This window comes from Perca flavescens, chromosome 21, assembly GCF_004354835.1.
Source record: "Perca flavescens isolate YP-PL-M2 chromosome 21, PFLA_1.0, whole genome shotgun sequence".
Lineage (NCBI taxonomy): Eukaryota > Metazoa > Chordata > Actinopteri > Perciformes > Percidae > Perca > Perca flavescens.
Window position 1 is genome coordinate 10,393,347 of NC_041351.1, and position 24,900 is coordinate 10,418,246.

Sequence of the window (24,900 nt, forward strand, 5' to 3'; positions counted from 1 at the left end):
GGATGAGTGTGCACCTTGATGTGTCTGTGTTTTAGCCAGTCAGAATGGCTGTTGGTGTTCCGTCTACGCAGATGGAGAACTTTTTTCTTACAGCCAATCAAATGGTTTCATTAAACTGTATTTGCATAAAATAACATCACTGTTTCACCGTAACAGATGCACAGGGCCAGACAACATGACACAAGGCAGTGTGGCAAACATGTTTTCCACCGAACAAACAACAATAGTAACATCAATGTGATTATTCGATATTCATACATGTGTCATACCAGAAAAGTATCACCTAACCTACATACAGTACTGCATATGACAACACCTCTGCTGCTGGTATGTGTTTATGGAGACCTCCAGCACCTGGTATGCACTGTGTGACTCACAGCGCTGTCTCCGCTGATTATAACCTGCCACCTCTGAATACCTGCAATCCCGACAGCATGAAAACAAAAATGTGGACATGTGCACGGATATGCAACGGAGAATACAAGCAGACCACTACAAGCCCTCTTTTTGCTTCTTTATCCTTGCTCCAAACATGAAAAGGGCAGTGTGGGAATTCTGACTCATACGTACAGAATCTTGTGTCCTTTATAGTCCCAAACCAGAAAGCTGATAAATTTCCTTCCCTGACAGTGTTTTGTTTTGGAGGATGAGCTATGCCTCCCTGTGGTCTTGTGTTTTCCCTGTGGTGTGCTTCCCTGCTCTGTCATTCTTTCAGTCAGGGTTAAAAGTGACATAATGATAACCCTGCAGCTCTCTGCTATTGTCTCACTAATTAGCCCCAGAAACCCAACTATCAGAAAGGACAAGCTTGTTACAATTAGAAGATAAGACAGAGAAATTGCCTGTCTTTGCCTCTGACAGGAAACACGGTGTTCTCTGGCATTGTGTCTTCCCATAAACAGAGCACTGTCAGTTCCACTGAATGTGGTTTCTCTGGGCACAGAGTCGCTCTGTCTCTTCAAATACATCAGCTGGGGAATTTGGCAAATGGGCGGTGGGTGTTGGGGCGATATGACAGGGTGAGCAGGCAGTAGGTACATTGCGTCCTCTGAGAAAAGAGCTACCAGACTATTTACCCTTTAGGCAACAAGTTTTTTTTTTTTTTTTTTTTTTTAAATAACTGAAACCTGCAAAATGGCTTAATAGAGAAAAAACAACCAGTAGCCTTCTGTGCATATTCTCAACACTGCTGTCCTTTTTGTTTCTGCCCAAAACTGATCCACCCAATTGAATGTTTATAAAGAATAATCAGACATAGATGATGTTATGTTTAACTGTTGAGAAATACAGAGTTGCTGTCTTGCGGAGATCTAGATTATAATAAATATATAAGATATAAATTGATACCACTCATAACTCTGTACATTAATATGAAGCTACAGCCACAAGACAGTTAGCTTAGCATTAGACTGGAAACACTCTCAAGTGCAGCTAAGTTAACTTCTTATGACATCATTTGTCCTATACACGCGTGGTTGTGTCAGTGTTGACCAGAATGTAACATTGATAAAAGTCACCCGTGAGCAAAATAGAGAAGTCCTTTTTTATAGAGCAAAGCTAATCAGCATCATCAGTGGTTGGATGCTATATTGGGTTTGTTTCCGTAACTACAGAAACGGTGTAAAATGTTTAGTTGTATAATGTTTGGTTACCATGGCAGAGAGGAGATGTGTGAGGAAAAATGTTATGTTATAGGTTTTTGTGTGTGTGTTGTATACAGTATGTGGTTGTTCATATTTGACTGACGACAAAAAAATTTATAAAACTTCAATAAATTACCAAAATCAAAGGTGTTATCATCTTGCATTATGGGAAGTGTAGGATTGAATGCCTTTTGAAACATGACCCATTTTCGGACAAAATCACTGGGGTACTTTTAGAATTGTATTTGGGTATTAAGGAAATTAAGAAAACCTCTAAAAGAAAACAATAAGTGCATTGTCAATTTTTAAATCAGTCAGTTTTGACCAGAACACTGCAGGAATAGAAGCTTGCTTTTCTATTTCAGTTAGGCGTCCTCATATCGACGCGTCTCTCTGTCTCTGTGCTCTCTGCCTTTGGGGAGCCTCAGTGTGTAAACCTGGGCCGGGTTAGCTATTTAAAGGACAGTGCACTACATTCACAGTCTTGACTGAGAAAATGAAGCTAGGGTGTCCATCTGCTCACACAGATGTGAGACTGCTCCCCATGCAATGTAACCTAGTTGGACAAGGTGATCAGTGTTGCTCTTCCTAAACTTATCCACCTATTGCTGCAGATTACATCCATAACCTGACACAATGTAGTCCATGCATAGATTTTTACATTTAAAAATGAAACTAAAGGAGCCATCTGTCTCCACTTGTGAAACATTATTCATTCTAAGATTTTCAAAAAGTACACTGTGGAAAATGTAGATACCACTGTTCTTCACAATGTGTTCCCATAGTAACCTGACCAGCAGTACTGCCATCAACGTGGCACCTGTGGGATGTTAAACACGTTGGCTTTGTCAAGAATTTAAAAAGAAAACCCAGCATACAGACATACACTGAGAACCTGATGTCAATCCAAACTTTTTGTCTGAGTTAACAGCTCCGGAACAATAGTGATAATTGGAAAAAACAGTGGGAAGGGGAGCGTTTGGTATAATGTTAACCACACCTGGCCGCAGTCAAAAACACTAGTTGTAGAAGACAATTAAGCATGTATTGGTGCTTAGTAAATTGTTCATGTTGATGTCATTTATGTTAACAATTTGAAAGTTTATACAATACTTAGATGTATATGCATGACTACTTGACTTGCTGAAATGATGACAGTGGATCCAACACGTGGGTATGGAGGCTTTGAAGTTTTGCTGATAAGTGATACGTTCAGTAATTGATTACATTTTTAAAGTAACTTGCCCAACACTGTCCAAAAATGTTTCAACATGTCAGTCTGGAATTTTAAAATCCTTCGATGAACTTAATTCTCTTTACTGAAGATCCAACTTAGATGCGTAAAGATAAGTATTATAATCATCAGGAGTAATTGTAGTACTGTGTCACATCCTATACTAGCACTATCTATAGCACCATTTTACAGTGAAAACTCTGCAGCGCTGCTCTTTTGCCAATCTGGGCTCCTCCCCTTCTGCGCTCCTGGCATTGCCATTAATCAATTCCTACCTCCTTCCCAAGGCGCCCAGACGCTGTGGCAGTGGTAATGACTTTTGAGACGCGCCGGCTCCGCTCTGCAGTGTCAGCTCTCCACCTCTATTGGAACAAATGTACCATCTCCCAGGGAGATCTCAGCTGAATGTGTGAGAAAATGCATATGTGCTTATGTATGCTGGTGTTACAGGAAATAAACATAAACTGAATAAAAAAACAAAGAGGAAACCATGTTACCCCTGCCAGAGAAGAAAAAAAAAGAAGAAGCTGTGGTTGGTTGCCAGGTTCAGGCCATAACATCCTGTTGAATGAGATATGGCAACTACTGTGTCTCACCCTGAAAGCACTGCCATTCGAGTAGTGCTCACTGGAAATAAGAGCCTTTTAGCTGCTGCACATTAGTTAAAAATAACACGGTGCTCGATGAGAAGCGAATATCGATAATCCTCTTAAAAAACATTCCAGCCATAACATTTGAGGGCAGCTCTTATTTGGTGTATAACTTAATGACTTCAGTGTTTATAGCATTTAGAATCTACTGTCACATCCTGGTAAGGCATGGAAACCAAGAGCGTAACTGGTAGTAAATATTTACTCCAGTCGGTCGTCTGCACTAGCAAACACCACATGTGAGCTTACACATGGTCGGCCTGTTTGATTGCCATTTAGTCAGTGTGTTCGCACGGTCGTGTGTGTATCGTACACACACTTTCACAGTGAAGGAGCCAGTAGGTCTTTAAATCACTTCTGATCTACAGATTTACACCCCTGCACAAACACACACTACATGCAAACATTTCTTCCCAAAATCTGCTAAGAATTGGCATGCTAAGCTACACTGTCTGGCTTCTTGGCATGAAATACACACACATGGTGGACTCGCACATACCCACACATCCACAAACCCTTCAGCAGGGATCCATGGGAAACACATGTGCCAGGGCCTGTTTGAGGACCACCGTGCCAGAAATCATTCTACTAGTGGTCCATCATGTGTGGAGGCAATCTCCCTGTGAGGGTCTCCTTACACCTCCAGACCTGACAGGATTGAACACAGAGGCATTCATCTTTCTCCCACCTTGACACCTCTGGGATGTACCTCCTCCCTTCTTTCAATTATTCAGAGGCAGAGCAATTACGGCCTGGAATCAGAGCTGTCGATAGCTAGCGTGGTGCGCGGCAGCAGGCTGGAAATGATGAAAGCGGCGTTGTGACACTTCTCATTATCACCCAGCACTCTGTGATTACTGGCTCTGTGCTATGAACAGATATTAGTGTAAGAGACATGTACAGGGAAAGAGAAGAAGGAGGGATTGCATATAAAGCTGGGCACCTGTCAGCATGGTGATGCATGGGAAATGTGCTGCTCAACTTGTAAGGCCATTAAGAGGAGGATAAAAGTGTAACATACAGTGGTAAACTTAGTCTTAGGCTATTGAATATGAGTCAAGGGTCCTTTTTGGAGGTCTAAGTATATGTTGAACCTGCATTCTTCAAATGGTTAAAGGGCAAATCTTGTATTTGTCAAGGTGTGTGTTATTCTCATGTTTTATGATTATAACTAGTAGTCATAACTATCAATATTTGGAAAACTGGCAAGAATGAAGTTGATTAGGGCAAGGCCGCAAGCCTCCCACAGCTTGAAAAAAAAAAGCTTAAATTCAACAGAAATCATCTTAAATACTCCAGGGAACTACGGTTTGTATTTGAAATTATTTCTGTAAAATTTTAAGGAATAGTTTTTGGGAAATACAATACTGACCAGTATTGAGTCTAGGAGGCTGTGGGATGTAAGTAAGTGAAATTGCATCATCACCAATAGTCATAAAAGGAAAAAAAATCTGAAAATAGGCCTACTAGAATTTCACTTCAAAGTTCTCAGTTTTTTTCTCCTGCATTTACTCACAGGAATCAATGAAGAAACATGAGCCATTCAGGAACCACTTCCTTTCTGATTAGAAGCTTACACATCAGAATTAATCTCAAACAATAAACAATGATGACTGGTGGTCACATTATGGGTAAATCACATCTTTAACTGACCATAAATCCATCAGAGGTCCTTTTTAGAAAGTTTTAATGGTCAATAAAAAAGGATTAAACAGATTAGAATGTAGTGCTATGCAGAATCGTAACAGCTGACTCAGATGGCGCCGGGACGCCTGGTTTTAAAGAGCATTACAACCAACCAGACTGCCGCCCTTGAGAATGTATGGCAAATTTTTATGTCATGTTATTTAAGCGTAGAAATAACATGCAATTGAGAAATCCTGTGGGATAAAGAACCCTACTTCACTCAATTGAATTATAATAAATCGCATTGTCAGTGCCTGTAATGATGACAATCCACAAAGTTTTTCTACTGGCGTGAAATTTATTTAACATCTGCGCTGACACAGAGACTGAAGCTAAACAGACCTGGCTCTCGTAGAAAACCAACCCCCAGAGAAAGAGGGAGGATCTTGCATACAACCACCATTTCCAAACACAGAGAGACAGAGATAACCACAGTACTTCAGGATCTGCACAGGACAGACAAGATCTATCCCCCAAAATATCCTTTCATTCCCTGAGAGAAGGCTGGGGGGGGTGGAGAAACAAGTGATAAGCACTGCTGCGGGAGAACAAAAAGCCACTTGATTCTGAGGGGAGGAAAAGAGGAGGAGAGGAGATGTGGGACCAGAAGGGATAAGTGAACGGCCCACGCTGCGAGGATGAGGAGCCTTCCTCTGCTGCTCTGCAGAGATTGAGCAGACCTGTCTGCTCAGTGCAGACACAGACTATAAAACCCTCATGAGAGTCTTTAAAAAGGGATGCGAGGACTGTTTCATGACATGTCCCCAGACTGTCTGCATGAGTTTTACTGTCAAAATGCTCCGGTTTCCATAGCAAAACCGCAGTACTACACTTCATCTTCCAGAAAAACAGCCCATTTAATGCTCCCTTATCACACACCCGGCGAACAGGTTTGACAAACGAGTAGAATAACTGGTATTTTCACGGCATAGTCCATATTCACAGCAATTGCTGATTCTAACAGCAGCCTGCCTCCTAGGAGAAGCTGGAAGTGGTAGCACAGTAATTATGCTACCAAAAACCCAAACCCCAACCTAACACATTTTTCACAATCCTCTTTTGCAGGATCACGGCCCCTGCAGAGCACATTATGAGCAGCACTTTGCTGATTAAGATTGTGTAACCCTGTTGTTTGGTCTCTGCCTGAATTCTATAGGAATATGAGTCATTCAGTGGGGCCTTGGGAACCATAGTGAGCCTCATTGTCCTCCCTCCTAAGAAGGCTTGTAACACGAATGAGAAAGGACACACACCCACACCATATGGAGAGCAAATGGCTATTCTACGTCGAAGGCCTCTCGGAGAACTCGCTGCCCTCTTGGAAAAAGGAAATGCAACATCCAGTCCTCACGCGCTGCTGACAAAAGCTCTGCGAGACGGGCCGACATGCAGGGAGTGTCCTGGCCAGCCACTAACAACTCCTGACAGAGGCATGGAGGCATGACAGGTCGTCAGAAATCATGGGCATACACACCAGGCAGGGGGCAAGAGGAAGAGGAGGAGGCGATGACACATTGGGTATCACTAAATCTCAACAGCAGACAAATGTGTTTGACCTGCAGGCCACAGAGATAACACAAGGGTCAACATCTCAGCTCTGCTAATAACCCCGAGACAAGAAAGAAAACTAAACTGAAGAGACTAAATCCAAATATTTGACTGTTTTTGCCCGAAGGACCTGACAGATTGGTTTTACTGAAAAAAAGGTTAGACAGTATTTGAAAGTCATTTTCATACATTATATAATCTGAACTTTTTCAGTATGGTGAACAAATCCCTGCCGACACTCCAATGCTAGTGAAAGCAAAAGCCCGTGTGCAAATACATTCTGACCCAGCACTGTGTTTCTGAGGTGAAAGGAAATTGGAAGGTTGAAGAGCTACAGGGGACTGCAGCACTGCAGTATGTAAACTATAAATACGTTGGGGTGGGGGTGGGGGGAGCTTTAAGAAGGAGAGAAGGTTTAGTGAGTAAAACAACCTTCTAGCAAAAAGAAAATGTCTTTGCTATTATGAAAACATTTGAAAAGTGCATTTGAAACATCTGTGTGTCCTCTATTTTCCGCATTCACTTAGAACTTCTGATTTTCCATTGCTGACAATTGCGATGTGCGATCTGGGTCACACTCTTGATAAAAGCTACAAAAAGCTACTGCAGTTGTACATTGTTCCCTATGTGTGTAGGACTGCATGCATGCGCGCCTGTGTGTATGTGTGTGTGTGTTTCTGCAGCGTAAGCACATGCTGTCCTCCATCTGCTGTTAGATAGAGACCATTTCCTTTCCTGTGCAGCCAGCCAACCAGCCAGCCTTCCTGTACCGCTCTGCTCCAGAGCGGAAATGGGAGCGAGACTGCTACACACTCCTGACAAAAACCCTGGATAAGATACGTACACACGCAGACACATGTGTTCAGACAATGACTTAGCCACATATTTTAACAGTCTCCTCTCCTCTCTCTTTCCTTCCATCTTAGACTTCGGGCTTTGTTTTCCACTCCTCCATCTACTGTATGCTCCTTTATTCGGGTTCAAACCCTGAGGGGGTAGAAACCTATTGTTTTTGCTCCGGTTTTAATAATAATATTATTATTATTATTATTATTATTATTATTATTATTATTATTATTATTCATGTCTTCCGCCGCGGCCCAAATCGCCGTGAGCTGGAATGAGCCAGAATCACAAAACTTGGCCCAATGACTGGAAATTACGGGCCCAATCGGCCACATGGTGGTACTATAATTAACGATCAAATAAGTGATTTTGGAAAGGCCACACCCCTCACACCGTAAGTCCAATTGACTTGAAATTTCTCACACATTTGCGTCTCGATGTGCTCTACAAAAAAGCCTCTTGGACCATAAAGGTCCGCTATGATGGATGTTTTGCTTTGCATCATGTAAAAAAAACCAAAAAAAACGGTAAAATGAATACAACTTTGTCAATTCTGATTCTATCAACACCAACACTGGTATGCAGCCTTGTGGGAGTGACATGCACAGTTCTACTATAAATAAGCAAGAGATTTTCAGGAGAAGAAACTGATCTGCTTGTGCGTGAAGTGAAAGCGCACAAGCAGATCATATATGGCACGAGCACTATGTCTCCAAATCTCCACGAGGTGAAGCAGGCGTTAAAAGAACAATGAACTTGACTTTAGACCAGGATTTTGTTGGTCAATGCCGCGATCACTTTCCTCTGCCTCAAGATAGCAATACGCCAATAATGCACCTGAACACTCCTCCCTGTAAGACCAGCACGCCCATGGACGCACAGATGGGTGCAGGTGCATTTGCTTTGGACAGGAAATTGACAAGTGCGTCGTTATTAAACTAACAAAGACACTTGCGCCGGGCCTTGCGCTGTGCTGCGCCGGGTGTAAGAAAGGGCCCCTAATTATACTGGCCACTTAAATGTCACAATATGCGTTTAAACCTTCGAAGAATCTGCCTTAATAATGTCAACAAATGTAGGCACTCAAGTTGAGGTTCAAAGTGAAAACTAATAAAGCCTTTTTTTTTTTTTTTTTTTTGGAGAGCAAGACAATGCATTTAACCAACTAATTGATTGAATTTTAGTACAAAGCCAAAAGCAGCTCCATTTCACAGACACCTAATCAGATGTACTTTACAAAGTATAAATACAAATCATACCATTTTATATCGCAAACATTATCACTGATTTGAATAAGCTGCAGCATGCACAGTCAAGTTAATGACAGTTTTATTACTGTTACACTATACTGTGCAGTCCTCTTTCTCACTACCATTTCACACTACTGTCCAACTTCCTGTTTCTTGGTCTTTTTTAATCAGCTGACACGCAACAAACTCCAGCCATGAATTTCCAGATAGAGGAAGTGACTGAGTGGCCAAAAATATTTTTTATAAAAAAAAAAGAAAAACTATGCAAATCAAAGGGAGTTCCTAGAGACCAAGACTAAACTCAAAATTACCTGGATGAGTGTTGATTCAATGTATGCTGATTCTCAGATCCATAATAGCAGCTCACATGGTTCTGACAGAGTCCAGTAGTCACATCGTCGTCATCGTCGTCGTCGTCTTCTGCAGTGAGAGGTTGGACAGAAGCTGGGAGTGGGGGAGTGCGGTCCGCTCACACAGCCCAGTGAGGGGAGATGATCCCTGGATCCAGGCGGAGGTGAGTTACGGGTCTCAGCGCTTCACTTCCAGGGGCTCACCGAGCAGCAGCCAGCATGGCACTGCTAGCCTTAAAGGGACGCTGCTCACCACCTTTATTTCAACAGAAAGCAAGAGAACAGAGAGCATGTTGGACAATTAACAACACAGCAAAGACAGAGATACAGATGAGGAGGGAAAGCTGGAGGAGAGGGAAGGTAAAATACAGTTCCTGTCTTGAGCAGAAACACTATGTAGCAAGAAGACAAGAGTGCAGTTAAAAGTAGAGGACAGCTTCCTCAAAGCAAAAGGCTGTGAAGTAGTAAGGACACCCTATAGCATTATGAAACATATACCCTCTATAGGTTACCCTTCCCGCATAATGATACCATCAGGCTTTGAAGAGAATTCAGAAGAAAAGTATGAACATTTTCCTCATCAGCAAAGGAATGGTGAAGAACGCACAACGTCTAAGAAGGTGCCCAGGGGTGGTATGCAGATGGACACAAAATGTAACTATGGTGAAGAAATGACATTTTAATTAGTCAGGAGAGTCAAATTAGTTCATGTTTGTTGTTATCATTTTAGTGCCTATAATGCAATTTAGTCTTCCAAATCTAGCAGACACCACCTTGTGCACATCACTTTGTATCCAGGAGAGCCTCATTTGAAGAAAAAAAAAAAAAAAAAAAAGTTCCCCTGATTTCTAAATCTACTGACGGCAAAAGTATGCATATCAGCCCAGATTTGGAGCCGGGTTTTACACAAAGCCTCTTCCTGTCTAGTTTCCACCATATTTACTTTGATCCCAGAGAGTTAGATATGTCAATTTTTGTTTAACTATTTTACTTTTTAACTTTTTGTATGAGAAAATACTGGTGCATACTTTGCATAAGCTGTAGTAGAGAGTTCAGGTAGGTGCCATCTAATATATAATCCCTGCTATTACCCACAAGAAGCCTGAAAGGAAAGTTTGGAGGGAGGAGGGGGGGTTTGAAAAAAAAAATAAAAGGGGACAAGGAACACGATTTATCTACCTGGGAACGCTGAGTAGCCAAAGAATCTGGAGGCAGCATTTTCATGTGGAAACCTTGTAAGTCCAGTTTTACCTTAAACTGAAGGATTCTGGGTAAAACTTAAAATGGGCTGATTTACATTCTTGAACATGTGAAACCATTTCCAAAACTGGAAAAACTAAATGCTCACAAGTGTTATTTCTTCTGCTCTTGCAACTTTGACATATTGGAGATACAAGGTTTGCACCTGCCAGCGGCGGGGAGCATGCCGAGTGGTTGCTATGGTGACGTTCTTGTCTAGCCGAGCAAAAGGGAGGTGTTGGGGGGGTTCTCTCTCTCTCTCCCTCACGTTTCTCTCTTTGTCTAGGCTGTAACGACAAATGAATGGACACCTCTCCTCAAGCCCTACCCATCTACAACCCTTTTCCGTCTGGAGCTCAATGAAAACAGGCAGTCAACATTTGCTCTATGACATCCTGGAAAATTAGTTGTCATGCTTGAGGATTTCCATGACAGCCAAATAAGGGCACGAGCTAAAGAGTCAGTGCTCAGAAGGCCGGATAGAGTGGAATACAGAAAAAAAGATCATAACGTTAATTCTGCATAGTATGGTTTTCAATTTTCACCTAAGTTTCTGGAAAGCACTGTGAGGGAGTATTTCAAGTCACATATCATCTCAAAGTTCATAAATAAATAATACGAGGTCTGACAGTGTGGAATCAGATCAAGCAAACTGTTGAATAATAGAAGAACCTTCCTGTAATGCAATCAGATGCAGAGCATAAGGCTCTAGGAAAAAACACAGCAACACATAACAGCTGCTGAATGCAGAATACGATTTGTATGTAATAAGTCTAGGGATGTCCCTTCTGTGTGTGGAACAAGCGGTAGTCCATTTAAGGGTTACCATTTGTATTCTCTCACAGCATGGACTTGGCAGTGCTGCTGCAGCAACAGTCCCAGCCAGACACGAAAAGAAGAAAATATGTAAGAAAATATAGCCTAGAGTCAGCAAACCAAGCTTCCCAGGTTGTGCCCTAAAGGTAAACGGACTAATTCAAACAACGCCCTTTCTCACATACTTTCTTATCTTTATTAAAAAACAAACTAATTTCCTTATCTTTTCTAAGCTATAATAACACAATCACCATGGTGTTAATTTCAGAGTTTATGTGAGGGAAAGCAGCAGCCCTGTCACTGACAGTGTGTGGTGAACAAGGCAGCACTCGGTGACGGTCAGCTGTCAGTGTATCACTTCCTCACAGTCATACACCAATTACCACAGTGCATGTGATGAACACTAGATAAATATGGCCGTTACTCAGCGCTTCACTTCCAGGGGCTCACCGAGCAGCAGCCAGCATGGCACTGCTAGCCTTAAAGGGACGCTGCTCACCACCTTTATTTCAACAGAAAGCAAGAGAACAGAGAGCATGTTGGACAATTAACAACACAGCAAAGACAGAGATACAGATGAGGAGGGAAAGCTGGAGGAGAGGGAAGGTAAAATACAGTTCCTGTCTTGAGCAGAAACACTATGTAGCAAGAAGACAAGAGTGCAGTTAAAAGTAGAGGACAGCTTCCTCAAAGCAAAAGGCTGTGAAGTAGTAAGGACACCCTATAGCATTATGAAACATATACCCTCTATAGGTTACCCTTCCCGCATAATGATACCATCAGGCTTTGAAGAGAATTTAGAAGAAAAGTATGAACATTTTCCTCATCAGCAAAGGAATGGTGAAGAACGCACAACGTCTAAGAAGGTGCCCAGGGGTGGTATGCAGATGGACACAAAATGTAACTATGGTGAAGAAATGACATTTTAATTAGTACAATTAAGATTACATACAAGATTCATACTACATTTGGATTTGAAATGAAATAGGAACAGGACAAAGAAAGTTCCTAGAATTTCTTCAGATTTAAGATTAGGTCCATAACAGCTGCTAATATCTGTAGTCCGAGCACTAGCTGTTTGTGACTAATAAACAGAGCGCAAGAACACTTATGCATTCAAATTAGCATTAAGAACATGAGGTGAACATTTGCTTCACATCCAAAATGAACAAACGGCAACAAAGCACACACACACAGAAATGACTAATCATCTCTGGCGCAGTATCAGCTCTCTGCTCTTTGGCAGGCCATATGCTAGGTGTGTGTGTGTGTGTGTGTGTGTGTGTGTGTGTGTGTGTGTGTGTGTGTGTGTGTGTATATATATATATATATATATATATATATATATATATATATAAAAAACTGTATTTTCCAACATGTGGACTTCTGCAGGTGTAAGATTTACAGCTGCTGACACAAAAACACAGTTTCACCAAAACTCTCATACAGCTGTTATTTCCCCTGACAAGACCCTAAGCTCAGCTGAAAATACATAGAATCAAGGTGACACACACCTCTTTGACTCGTCCACCTCTCCAGGGTTGTGGTCAATCAGATTAGAGCATCACACCGAGATCTCCAAACTTGTGCACCAACACAAATCCATTTATAGAGATAAGCTTTGAGGGCAACCACTGCCACACACACAGCTAAAGAAAAAGACACAGAGATAGAGAGAGAGAGAGAGAGAGAGAGAGAGAGAGAGAGAGAGAGAGAGAGAGAGAGAGAGAGAGAGAGAGAGAGAGAGAGAGCACTTCACCCACTGAGGAGCCATCTGAGTCGCAATCAGGCCACAGCATTAGTCCAGCACAACACTGTGTTTACAGAAGTCCTCTCTGACCTGCCACTGTGTGTCACTTCCAAAATCACAATAAACAGTTCAGTCCTCCATAAATGGGTCCCAAGATAAATCTCAGGTCACGAGATGATTAACAGAATAGACAAAATGTATTTCTTGAACACAAAATTAGCTCGTTTGTTATAAATAACATGATAATTGCACCTTCTCAGGCCTCTAATTATTCAAATAAATCAATCAGAGTGGGGACATTTATAATGCAATCTGCACTTAATTACTGCTCTGTTTTAAGGGTTAACAAGATTTCTTTTTTTTTTTTTTTTTTTTTTTTTTTTTTTTTTTTTTAAAGGCAGGGAACCACTAATATAGAGATTCTTTCTCAGGCAATATAAAATATGAGAGCATGACTAGGCGTAATGGAAAAATAATAAGCTATATAATATGTAGTAATAAGGTGTTCAGTTTTTAATGATATGGCTTTAATTAGAATAGAGCAGCAGCAGTCTAGCTCCTGCTTTACCAAGTCAGTGTTAGAGAGATGTAGAAGTGAGAGCTCTCTGTGATTTATGGTGTTTACAGGCAACCTAAAAAAGGGACAAAATCAGCCCAGAGATGAAAACTGCAGCAGCAGGAAATTATAATAAATGGCACCACAGGAGAGAAATGCATGCACATGGACTTTTTGCCTCTATGATCATATCTGAATAGAGCCGTGTCCTCAATAAGCTGTCCACACATTGTGAGCTTAATGTTCCAGAGTGAAAGGACAGACGGCAACAAGGAGTGTGATTTTGTTAGCCGAGACTCCCTCGCCTGTCCGCCTCGCCAGTGTATCTGGGCTTTCAGGTTTGTTGAGCACCACTGAGTGGCCCTTTGCCAAAGCAAGCAGGATGTGAATGTGATAATATCATATAGCAGCTCTTTTAAACTTGGCAATTGCGTTATAATCAAATATCTGGAAATGTCCTGAAGGGCCCAGGCAGGCCTCAGATCATTTACCGACAGACTGTGTATATGACTTCATTTAGTGGGTAACTAATTAAGAACTCTGATTTAATACTCACCTGTCACTCTCTCAGATCAATAACTAATAGAGTGATGGAATAAGCCTATAAAAAAGGTAGGAAATGTCCAAATGCAATCAAGACAGAAACTGCTGCAAAGGATTAATGTAAAATATATACCAAATACCTGCAAAACTAATAACATTCCCTTTGGAGAATTGGTGCCAATTACCAATGTTTGCATGCTAACATGGCAAACATTATAACCACTAAATATTAGCATGTCACTAGAATTTTCATTATGAGCATCTTAGCATACTGATATTTGTAATGTATTTTGCTCAATGTATTTTGACTTATATCTGCATATGATTGATAACTACATGTCCAGTTGTCTGAGGAGTTCCTGTGATTTTTTAAATCGGTGTTTTAAGGCCCCAATGTCTCCTTCCAGGCCGCCTGGAAGGCACTAGGATTAGGCAATGGTTATGGTTAGGGTTAGGGTTAATGTTTGGGTTAGGTGCCTTGAAGTCAACGGTCGCAGCGCTGCCTTGAAGTCGACATTTGGGGCTTAAAACACCATCAAGCTGATTTTACCCCCTATAAAAATGCTGTTTATTGTTTGTCCAATGAAAGTTAGCAATACAGTATGTGCTGACATTGTGTGGGTGCCCACCACTTTTTCATTACATTCCATCATCCTACACACCTGCCTTATGGGTTTGCATTCGGTTATATGCTATTTTGGTTTAACAACAAGAAAAAAAAAAAAAAAAAAAAAAAAAAAGGACCCGTCTGGATCGCCGTCAATCCTGGACCCAGACATGACTTACAGTTGGCCAGAGGCCTCAAAAAATCTTAAATTCGTTATAACTGCAGCATGTAAAAACAGAAATTATTAAGCCTTCCATCCCACAATCCGATACGCATCCCTTCAGTGGTGGGGTCTCTCTTCACATCCTTCTCTCACATCCTCTACCAAAGCTTATTCTCCAGGGCACCTGGGAGCAGGTCAGACAGAACGGGGTTAGGATTAAACAATTCCCCAGCTGAAGATTCCCTGTAACACTTGAACTCCATGAACCTGACCTGGTAAATATTCATGACAGAAAAATAGTGGTATTCCAGGACAAGGGGGTAGAAACGAATACATTATCCACACATGATACATGTAGGCAGCTACAAACCATTCTCTAATGCACACCCAGAGACACACAGAGACTGACAGTAATGGGCATGTAAGAAACATACACACCCACACAAGGAGAGAAAAAAAAAAAACGCCCTATGGATTTCTCAAGCTTTCGGTGTATATTTTTCTGCTCAAAGCTACATGTCTTGTCTGTCTGCACAACCTTGTCTGGGAATGGAGAGGTTTCGCACAATGGTGAGAAAGTCATGAACGCCTCCACTTCTTTCAGAGTGTAACTGCCAAAAGTAGGAACCAGAATGAAAAACCAAAACATGAATCTAGCTGTGAAGCAATATGAAACCATGCTCTCTTTCAGTTATTGGTTTATTTATCCACTTGAGATCATTGCGACAGAAAGGACAGGCTATCTATTGGATGATTAACACACATCAACAAAAAGACCTGGGTGAGAATCGTTTTAAGCTTGGCTATATGGAAGATACACTCTTGCCATAGGCTGTATAAATAATAAAACACTAAACAACCCCACTGTCTCCCTCCTGTCTGTAGATCTAACATCTTTGGCTACTGGTCAGATGAACTCTCTTTCTCTCTGCTTCACGTCTTTGTGATTGTATAAAGTTGACTCAGAAGACTTGCCGTCCACAAGCAGGAAGAGAGACAGCTTAGATCATATCCTGTGGTTTACAGCTAAACACTGGGGGTATATAATTAGCCGGACTGTGAGAACTAGTAAGAGAGAAGGCAGAGATAGAGAGCCTCCCACCCCAATAAAAAGAAAGAAAGACTACAGGTCTATGATAAGGAGAGTAAAAGAGTTGGAGCCACACTTAGAACAGCTCTGTGTGCGCTATCGTCGAGGTGGACTACTCTGGCTACACTAACACAGATGTCATCGTTTGCTTAACGGCAGCTCAGTTGTGTGGCATATTAAGCCAGATTAGGGAAGGAATTTGTGAGCTATGACCTAGAACATTTGTTGTGGGTGTGTCTAAAACCCATAAGCCAAGTATTAGTTTGCTAAAATGACTCATTCTGTAATAAATATGGAAAACGAAATATTGAAAGATTAGTAGTCTTTACACACAAGCATAATGTTAGATGAAAAAACAAATATGGAGAGCCAACTTTTGTTAGTTCCCTCGTGGGGCAAAAAATATAAATCATGGCCTGTGGAAGGTGTGGCTGCCCGTTCTGTACCAGAAACCCAATTTAAAATAATAAAATAAATACATATAGATAGCCTCTTTAACATTTATTTCAGATTGGGGATTTTTTGACATAACTAATACACTAAGACAGTACAAGGCTGCTGTAATAACTTGAATTAATCTTAAAGTTAACGAATCACAAAAGTCAAGAACCAGTGATCTCACTACAGCTGGACATCCCCATACTGTCCTGAAGAAAGTATGCCAACGACAGGAAGTACAAGCTCATTGGAAGAATGCCCTATGAACTTAAATCAACAGGATACAGATGATTTGCAGGGTAACATCATAGACAGTAACATAAATGGACCAATAGATCCCGTTGCTCTGCACAGAGACCAGCGAAGGCTATAGCATTTTTCCGGTGATGGCTGGGCGTTATTGCGCAGCTGCAAACTGAGCTTGCCGACGTAGATGTGATGTGAGCAACCTGTCTGAAAGTTGTAAGTCTTCTGGTAGCTGTGCCAAGAGAAATCTCAATCATTCCCAATCTTGCTGAGACGGAGAGCGTAAGTATATGTAAGGAGATAACATAGGCACAGGCTAATTATTGCTAAATAAAATGCTAGATAACGTTAGTAATTACACTAAATAGCAAATGTAAGTCGAAACTGCCTGCAAGCTTCTCCTGTACTATACGATAATTCCTCTACTATGCGACAGTAAGTTGCGTGGTTATGACACAATTGTTAGCCTATTTTTACAAAAACGGCTGCTACAGAGCCATAACGTGAGGTACATGGTAATGGAGCCTTTTATACATTGTCGTGTTTCTTTAGAAATAAACAATGGACAAATAGAGTCTTTAAACGCTTCAGTTGTAAAGTTATTCGCTGTCAAAGTAACGCCAAAATGAATGGCAGTCAATGGGATGCTAACGGGGGTGATGGCTTCATAGGAGCTACGCTTTGTGGAGGCTGGCTTACCCCCTTGGGTAACATCCACTGCACTCAGGAGCAGTAACCAAACCGGCCTGAAATGTTGTACTTTGTATCTTTCTCTTCAAATGCCTCACTTCCGCTGATCTACAGGCAGGGCTATGTGCTCAAGTAAATACAGTAATCTAGTCATCAGACAGAGGGGACCTTGCACCCCCCAACCCTACCCTCCTTCCAGTAAGTAGTCATGTAAATACTCAAACGCTCTGCTGACATGTAACGTAAAACATGCTGAAGGCCACTGACTGCAGCTTAGAGGGCAAAAGGATCAGATTTGCAGAGCTGGTGGCAGATGCACTGACCACAATTCCAATGTTCCTCAAAATTTAAAAGTTACGATGGAATTACATCTATTGTTGTAGACATGTTGTGCATTTTACTAACAGGCCCGAGAGAATTAAGTCCTGTGTGTGCCACACTTCAAACAATATTAAAAACAGGATTACTTCTTGGATTGCAAATTATCCAAGGGCTTAGATTACAGATGCAAATAACCTGGTGTGTAACTTTAATCTATTTCCGCAGTTACAGCAACCCAGAGGGTAATCATGATTCGGAGAGCTGAGAGAGAGGCCTGCTGTGGTACTCTATCTTTAACAGGTAACAGGAAATTGGCCATTCAGCACATCATCTACAGTAGCTGCTCCAGTCAGCCAACGGACTGATAGATGACAAGTCACACTTGAGCTGCGACACCATTGATTTTCTTCGCATACAACCCAAGACTGCTGATTCAAGATAATGTTACATTTTTAAAAGGCTTTGCTGTGATATTGTGGTAATAAATTCCACCCATGAAACTGATAAATGAGTTCAGGAAACATTGACGGGTGGGATTTATTTCCAGGGCATTGATTTATAGGTCAGGATGATGTACACTATTTATAGTTTATTGTTAAATGTCTTCTCTCATTTCTGGTGCAGTATCAGGCATTTAGAGACAAATGGATCACAGAGAAGGATGCAAACCTCCAATCACCATGTAAAGCTGTCCTCTGTTTTAATAAGCATATCTAGAACTGTCAAATACTGTACATCCAGTGAAACACAGTGCCATTTAATGACATTTCACAAGGCCTGAACAGTTTTTTTTAAATGTTTTTGAAAACTAAACATTTAGACAATTTTAGCACAAATTATAAGATTATTTGCCGATTTTTAATAATTCTTCACCAAATTATAATATATTAATTAATTAATGTTTTTTGAGGAAATGTTTTGGGTGGGCCTGTTGAAAAGTGGGTGGGCCTAGGCCCGTCAGGCCCACCCATAACGCCGTGCCTGGTGTGTGGAGCTCGAGCATCGCTGTAGGCTACAGAATCCCGGCATGTGAATAGAGATGTAAATACAGGGGGCTGGGTTTTTGTTCTAAATGCTTGAAATGATAAATAACAGAAAAAAATGTTTCCTCTTAAATTTTGTGAATTCATGATTATTCTGGGGCCCAGACTAAAAGCTTTGGCGGCGGGCCGCCAGTTGACATTGGCTGCTCTACAGCGACACTAGCGGCTGGCTGACCAAATCGCTCTTCCTGCAACGTGAACGGGGGTAAACACGGGGGATTTGAATGGGACTTATGTATCGATAAAAATCGATAAAATTGCTCAGCCTTACCCTTGTCTGTAAATCAGACTAGAGCTACAGTAAATATCACTGTGCGAAACTCAACTGATATTCTGTAACCCTTTATCTTTTTACTATCCATGTTACTGTCGACCAAACTCACACCAAGTCTCTGTTTTGGCCTTTCATCCACACTAAGCTGCAGCTTTTCACACCTCAACTCAAGCTTTTTACAAAACCTGAGTTTTTTGTGTGCGCAAATTGTACCCACAAAAAAGTGAGAAGCAGTTGTGTGAAGAATGAAAAAAGATTGAGAGAGAAGTTAAAATCTTGCATACTCTCTTACCTACACACACACACCTGGATCACTGCGTAAAGGGGGCGTGCTTGATGGATTGTCTGTTCCCAGTCCCGGTGTCAAGGTAGGTTTTAGAGTAGAGTAACGATACATCGATCTGGATTGATATATCAATTCAATAATCAACAATCCAAAAGCATCGATGCAAAGTCAATATATTGATAAATTTCATCTTTAAGATGCACCTTTATTTTGAAATTCCCACTTTATATTATTTTTATTAAAAAGAAAAATGTGTTTTCATTAAAATGTATGCAAGTGCTCAGTAACAGAATTGTCAAAACACATTTTAGTTGCTTTTTCTGAGTTGAAATAAATGTAACTAATTGTGTTAAATGCGCATCGCAGGCCCCTAAATTTAATCGAAATTGTGCCAGACTTTGGGATATCAGCAAATATATGTTGTCCAAAGAATCAATACAATATCTTATTGTGATAGAACTTGTGATTTACACACCTAGTTCTAGATGCTGTTCGCTTGAAGCATACAATTTCTATGCGTCTTAACCATTTAATAAGCCACAATAAAATCAGTACTTCCTGCTAATTCAGTCACTCTGACAACAGAAACAAAAACACATGCAAATGAGAACAACTACATCATTAGTTGTGCTGTATTAAAACAGTATATATTACAATGGAAAGTAGGAGGGGACAAAGCAGAGGTTTAACCTGAATGTCTGTTCCACTCCTTAACATATGTTTGCTGTGATGAACAGTTTTGGAGTTTGCGGAGTAAAAGAGGAGGAAGAAGAAGAGGTTTAGTCATTTCCCTGTCGTTTAGGTGGTTAGGTGTGGAATAAGATCTTTATGAAATAGACTTGAAAACACGACTGTAGACACAGCGTTTTCAAAGTAAGCTAAAAGGAAAGGTTGGGGGGGCTTGTCAGAGAGTCGTGCTACCAGTCAAGGGGATTACTGGTGTGGATCATTGGAAAGAGCTGAACAAAAAGGCCCACGTGCACAGATTTGAGGAGAGGCGATAAGAAGGTGCAGGTGGGGGTTCTGGTGGAGGAATGGGGGGGTGTTACTGATCATTGTACCAAGCTAGCAGATGTGTGATGATTTCAGACACATCTACTCATCTACCTCTGCATCTCTAGAGTAAAAGAGCCCAAACAGTAGAGGATCACCATTTTGCCATTCGTGTCATTTGCCCTCACTGCGTATTCATGCATGGGTAAACAAACACACTGCCATGGTCCTTTCGCATGCTCAACACAGGCATGCAATTATTGTATTTGTCAGCGACACTGGTCTCAGGCATGAATACTTTCAGGAATGGAAGAAAAACAAATACATACATGCCAACAGGAAAGCTGATTGAATTCAAAGTGAATCTGTGGATATATCTGACAAATCATGACAGCGCTGCATTGTCTGTGCTGGTATCAGACAAGTGCAGCATCTTGGCATACACAGCAAACAAAATCTGAACAGGATATTGCATTCCTCATGGCATAAGCCGTGAGCAGCCCCTTTCTTTTTTAGAATCAGTGACATTACACAAGCAACTAACAACAGAGATGCCATGTCAGCCTCTCCAGAGGGTCAAATTGTGCGGATTAGACTGTCATTAATACTGAATCTGGATTATAACAATCCTGAGGCAGCTCTATAGCTACAGATTACTTCTATCCCAGCCACAGCAATGAAAGACAATGGCACTTTTTGTTCCTACAGAACTGACAGTACCGCACAGTAACAAAAGGAGGACTCATTTCTAATAGGGTCAGGAGTGATTAGACAAGTGGCAGGCCTGGCAGCCCATTGAGAGGCCCAAGATCCCCCAGAATCCCCCAGAATCCGACTGGATTTGTCAGATTACAACTCCAACACCAACTCCAACTAGCCCAATAGTGTAGTTAGATGTTGTAAAACGGGTTAAAATGGCATATAGTCTCTAAAATGCAACTTTTCATATATTGTTATAAAATGGCCCTGTAGAAATAAACAATATTAACAGAATATATATTTGCAGGATACATCAGAGTGATGAGTAGCACTTTACTGCACTAAACTTAATCTTAATATAGGCCCAATCTTGTTATGGCAGCCTATCCATTATGGTCGCTGTAAGCGCTGTTGTGCTTTTGATGCATAATTTATTAGCCCCCCACAAAAACGTCTACGATTTTACAGTAAGTCTTTCACACTTACAAACTCCATGCTCAGAAATCTTCTAAATGGCATGATTGTTTACTGTATCAGCTTAATAAAAAAATTGCAGTATCATGTTATTCTGACACAAACCATATCAATGTTCCTTTCATATGGCTTCAAACTGATATCTGAGCCGTAGGGAATAGTATTGTTTCAGGTATCTTATGAGATTAAAGAAACAAATAATATATTGGGTTTCATTAGCCTTCCTTCATTCACAACCAAAAATGTGTTACTGTTATTTCAAAAGGAAGAAACTGAAAAAAAGACACTGTGAGACAAAGTAGAGAGAGAGAGGATCAGTGGGAGTAACTGTAAACAAAAAGTGAAGACAGGAAAATCTGAAGACCGAGGGGGCGGCGGCGAGGAGAGAGAAAGAGAGAGAGTGTGACCTATCCTAGCCCCACAAAAACAAATGACATCAGAGTAGCTGCCAATCAGCTGACGTGGCTCAGAGAGAGGCTGTTAGAATTCACTCCAGCTTTTTTCTGACAGTCTGCTATCACCCTATCAAAAAGACAGAACAACTGCTCACTGACATGGAACCATGGATTAGTGGAATCTCACAAAACGTTTGCATACATTCTTCATTGTAACTTACAGTGATGACTGTTGCAGATGGTTTATGGCGAGACACTACAGGTGAATAGGGAATTTTTTTTAACTAGCAGATATCACCATGAAACTCTGCCAGTTGATTACTTACATTAAGATGAAAAACAAATGTATTACAAGTTTTCTGTAGTTTAATGTTTAAATATGCAAATTAGGCATTATCTAATGAAAAATGCGCTAATTTGCATATATTTTAAAAAACGAAATCTGAGTATTGGATAAAGCCACGTTCAAAATTATTTTTTCATTGTGTTCACATATTAGATGGGGAAAAAATTACAGAGGGATTTATGGATATCTACTTTTGTTATCCTGTAAATCAGAATATATTTACATTTTCGCCATGTTTTTTGGAATAAAATGTTATATAAATCAGGCTAGGAATAATATATTTACAAATCCCTCTGTAATGGTCTTCATAATATAACTAGGTACAAGACTGGAAAGTTTGGTGTATAAAGGTGCTACTAAAGTGGAGATTTTGTTCTTGGAGTATGAGAGAAAAGTCATTTTGAGAAAACGGGCTTTAAAGATTTTTATAGCAAAATTCCACTAATTTCTATTGAAAGCCATGAATTACAGACACATATCCCTTCAGGTCCAAGTAAGATCCATGTATCTCACTGTTTAACATCCAAAACTCATTATTGCTTCATCCATCACTGATCATAACATCCAAAACAACACATCAACATGGCCTTCAACTGAAGACCATTACATCACAAACTTCGAACTGACAGAACACAACCATCACACAGCCTAGTTCCCCCAAGTCAGTTTACAGTCTACATATCCATGCCAGTACCATAAGTAGGGCCCTCCTCCATCTCCTGCTGGTGTCTTTTCACTATTTTGGCTGTGCTTACACTTTTACGGCTCCGCTTTCCACTGGTGGAATGGACACTATTGGCTTTTGAGATCCTAACCATGTCGTCATCCTTCATTGCATTAACAGTCTGTGCTCTGAAGCCACAATTTCTCCATCACAGCCAGCATGGCAGAGGCACCCTCATTGAATGTATAGCCTTCATGGCTGCAGTTTTTGGACACTGGGCCCATATAACCAAGTTGAGGCATGCGTTGGCATTCTGAGTGTCTCCATGCTGCACGGTCACTGGACATCCGGTGATACACAGGGATGAGCTTCTTATGAATCATTCAAAAGACCAATATTTAGAACATTGGAGAAAGCAATCAAAGAAGACTAAATTGTTATTAAACACATTTTCACACTGTCAGAGATACGTAGAAGAGACGGATCCTGACTAAACAAAGGTACAGTGACCACCAGCTGGGTCAGACAGACTGGTCAGAGAGAGAGAGAGAGACAGGCTCAGTGACCACCAGCTGGGTCAAACAGACAGGTCAGAGAGAGAGAGACAGGCTCAGTGACCACCAACTGGGTCAGACAAAGGTGCACTTCCTTCTCCACTGGGAAAAAAAAAACTATCTTCACTAAGAGAATTACACCTTGGAAAAATTACACCTTGGAAAAATAGCCAAAAAAAGTTACCACCAGAAAAGAAGCTCCTAGGAGAGGGGACAGCAGCTCTACTGACAGCTAAATATGGATCTGCCTGCCACAGCCTGAGGGACTCACAACCACTTAGGATCCCAAAATTACAGATTTGTTTAGTATTTTATAGTAATTATAGTATACTAGTATATATGTGACACCTACATATTTAATATATGACATGTAGGCCATACATTTCTGTAAACTGCTTGGAGAGAGGGAGAGAGAGAGAGTCAGTCTGATTACCTCCGCTATCTGAAAACTGAAGACACATCGACGTAATATGTGAAGGCATTTCATCATCTGCTCTCTTAGTGTGTAATCCCCTGGGTCTTGTTAATGACAACTGTTTTCGTCTTCTCTGAGGGGATTTTCGACCGTTTTCGACGCATTTATTTTGACATTCTGAACTACCGCGGAAATGTCAGAGCGCGTCACGTGACCATTCTAAGCGAATCACGTTGTCAGGAATTGTCATCAGCCAATGAGATTGCGCATTTAGCGCTAAAGCCCCCCTTTTACTTTCACGATGAGTTGCTGATAAAAAGGAAATGACCATATTTGGATCCGGAAACTTTGTAGAGCAGAGAGAGAGAGCTTTCCCACGGTATATGTGATGACAGGGTGTAGACAGCGATCGCGGAGCAGCGCGATGATTTAGAACGTCAACTTTTGTTGAATTTAGGAGAAATCTACCGACGCTAACAGACAAAGTATAGTAAAATAAAGACCTTAATGTGTATTGTTGACTTTTTTTCACCACATGTCTGAAAGAAGACATGTTACTGAACACAAATAGCCGAAAATCTCAAAATTGACCAGTGAAAAAAAACGATGTTTTTGCCTGCCGTGTCTCGCCCATTGACATATAATGGACCAATAGACCCCGATGCTCTGGACGGAGACCAGTGAAGGCTATTAGAAGCACTTTTCCGGTGATCTCTTGCTTTACTGCGCAGCCTCCAACTGACAGAGACAACGTAAATGTGACGTGAGCAACGTGTCTGAAAGTTGTAAGTGTTCTGGTAGCTGTGCAAAGAGAAATCTCAATCATTTCCAATCTTACAGAGACGGAGAGTGTAGGTATATGTAAGGAGATAACATGAGCACGGGCTAATTATTGCTAACTAACATGCTAGTTAACATTAGTAATTAAAACTAAACAGCTAATGTAAGTCAAAACTGCCTGCGAGCTTCTTCTGTACTATACGGTAATTCATCTACTATGCGACAGTAAGTCACTTGGTTATGACACAATCGTTAGCCTATTTTTATAAAAGCGTCTGCTACGGAGCCATAACGTGAGCTACAAGGTAATG

General features: G+C 41.0%; 1 protein-coding gene across 1 annotated transcript in view; it reads right to left on the reverse strand.

The window, feature by feature from the left end:
- Positions 1-9,642, reverse strand: part of ptprea (protein tyrosine phosphatase receptor type Ea) — a 28,476-nt gene extending 18,834 nt beyond the window's left edge. Inside the window, exon 1 of the mRNA XM_028567117.1 lies at positions 9,169-9,642. The gene's annotated coding sequence lies outside the window, so the exon portion shown is untranslated. The remainder of the gene's footprint in view (positions 1-9,168) is intronic.
- Positions 9,643-24,900: the final 15,258 nt, after the last annotated feature.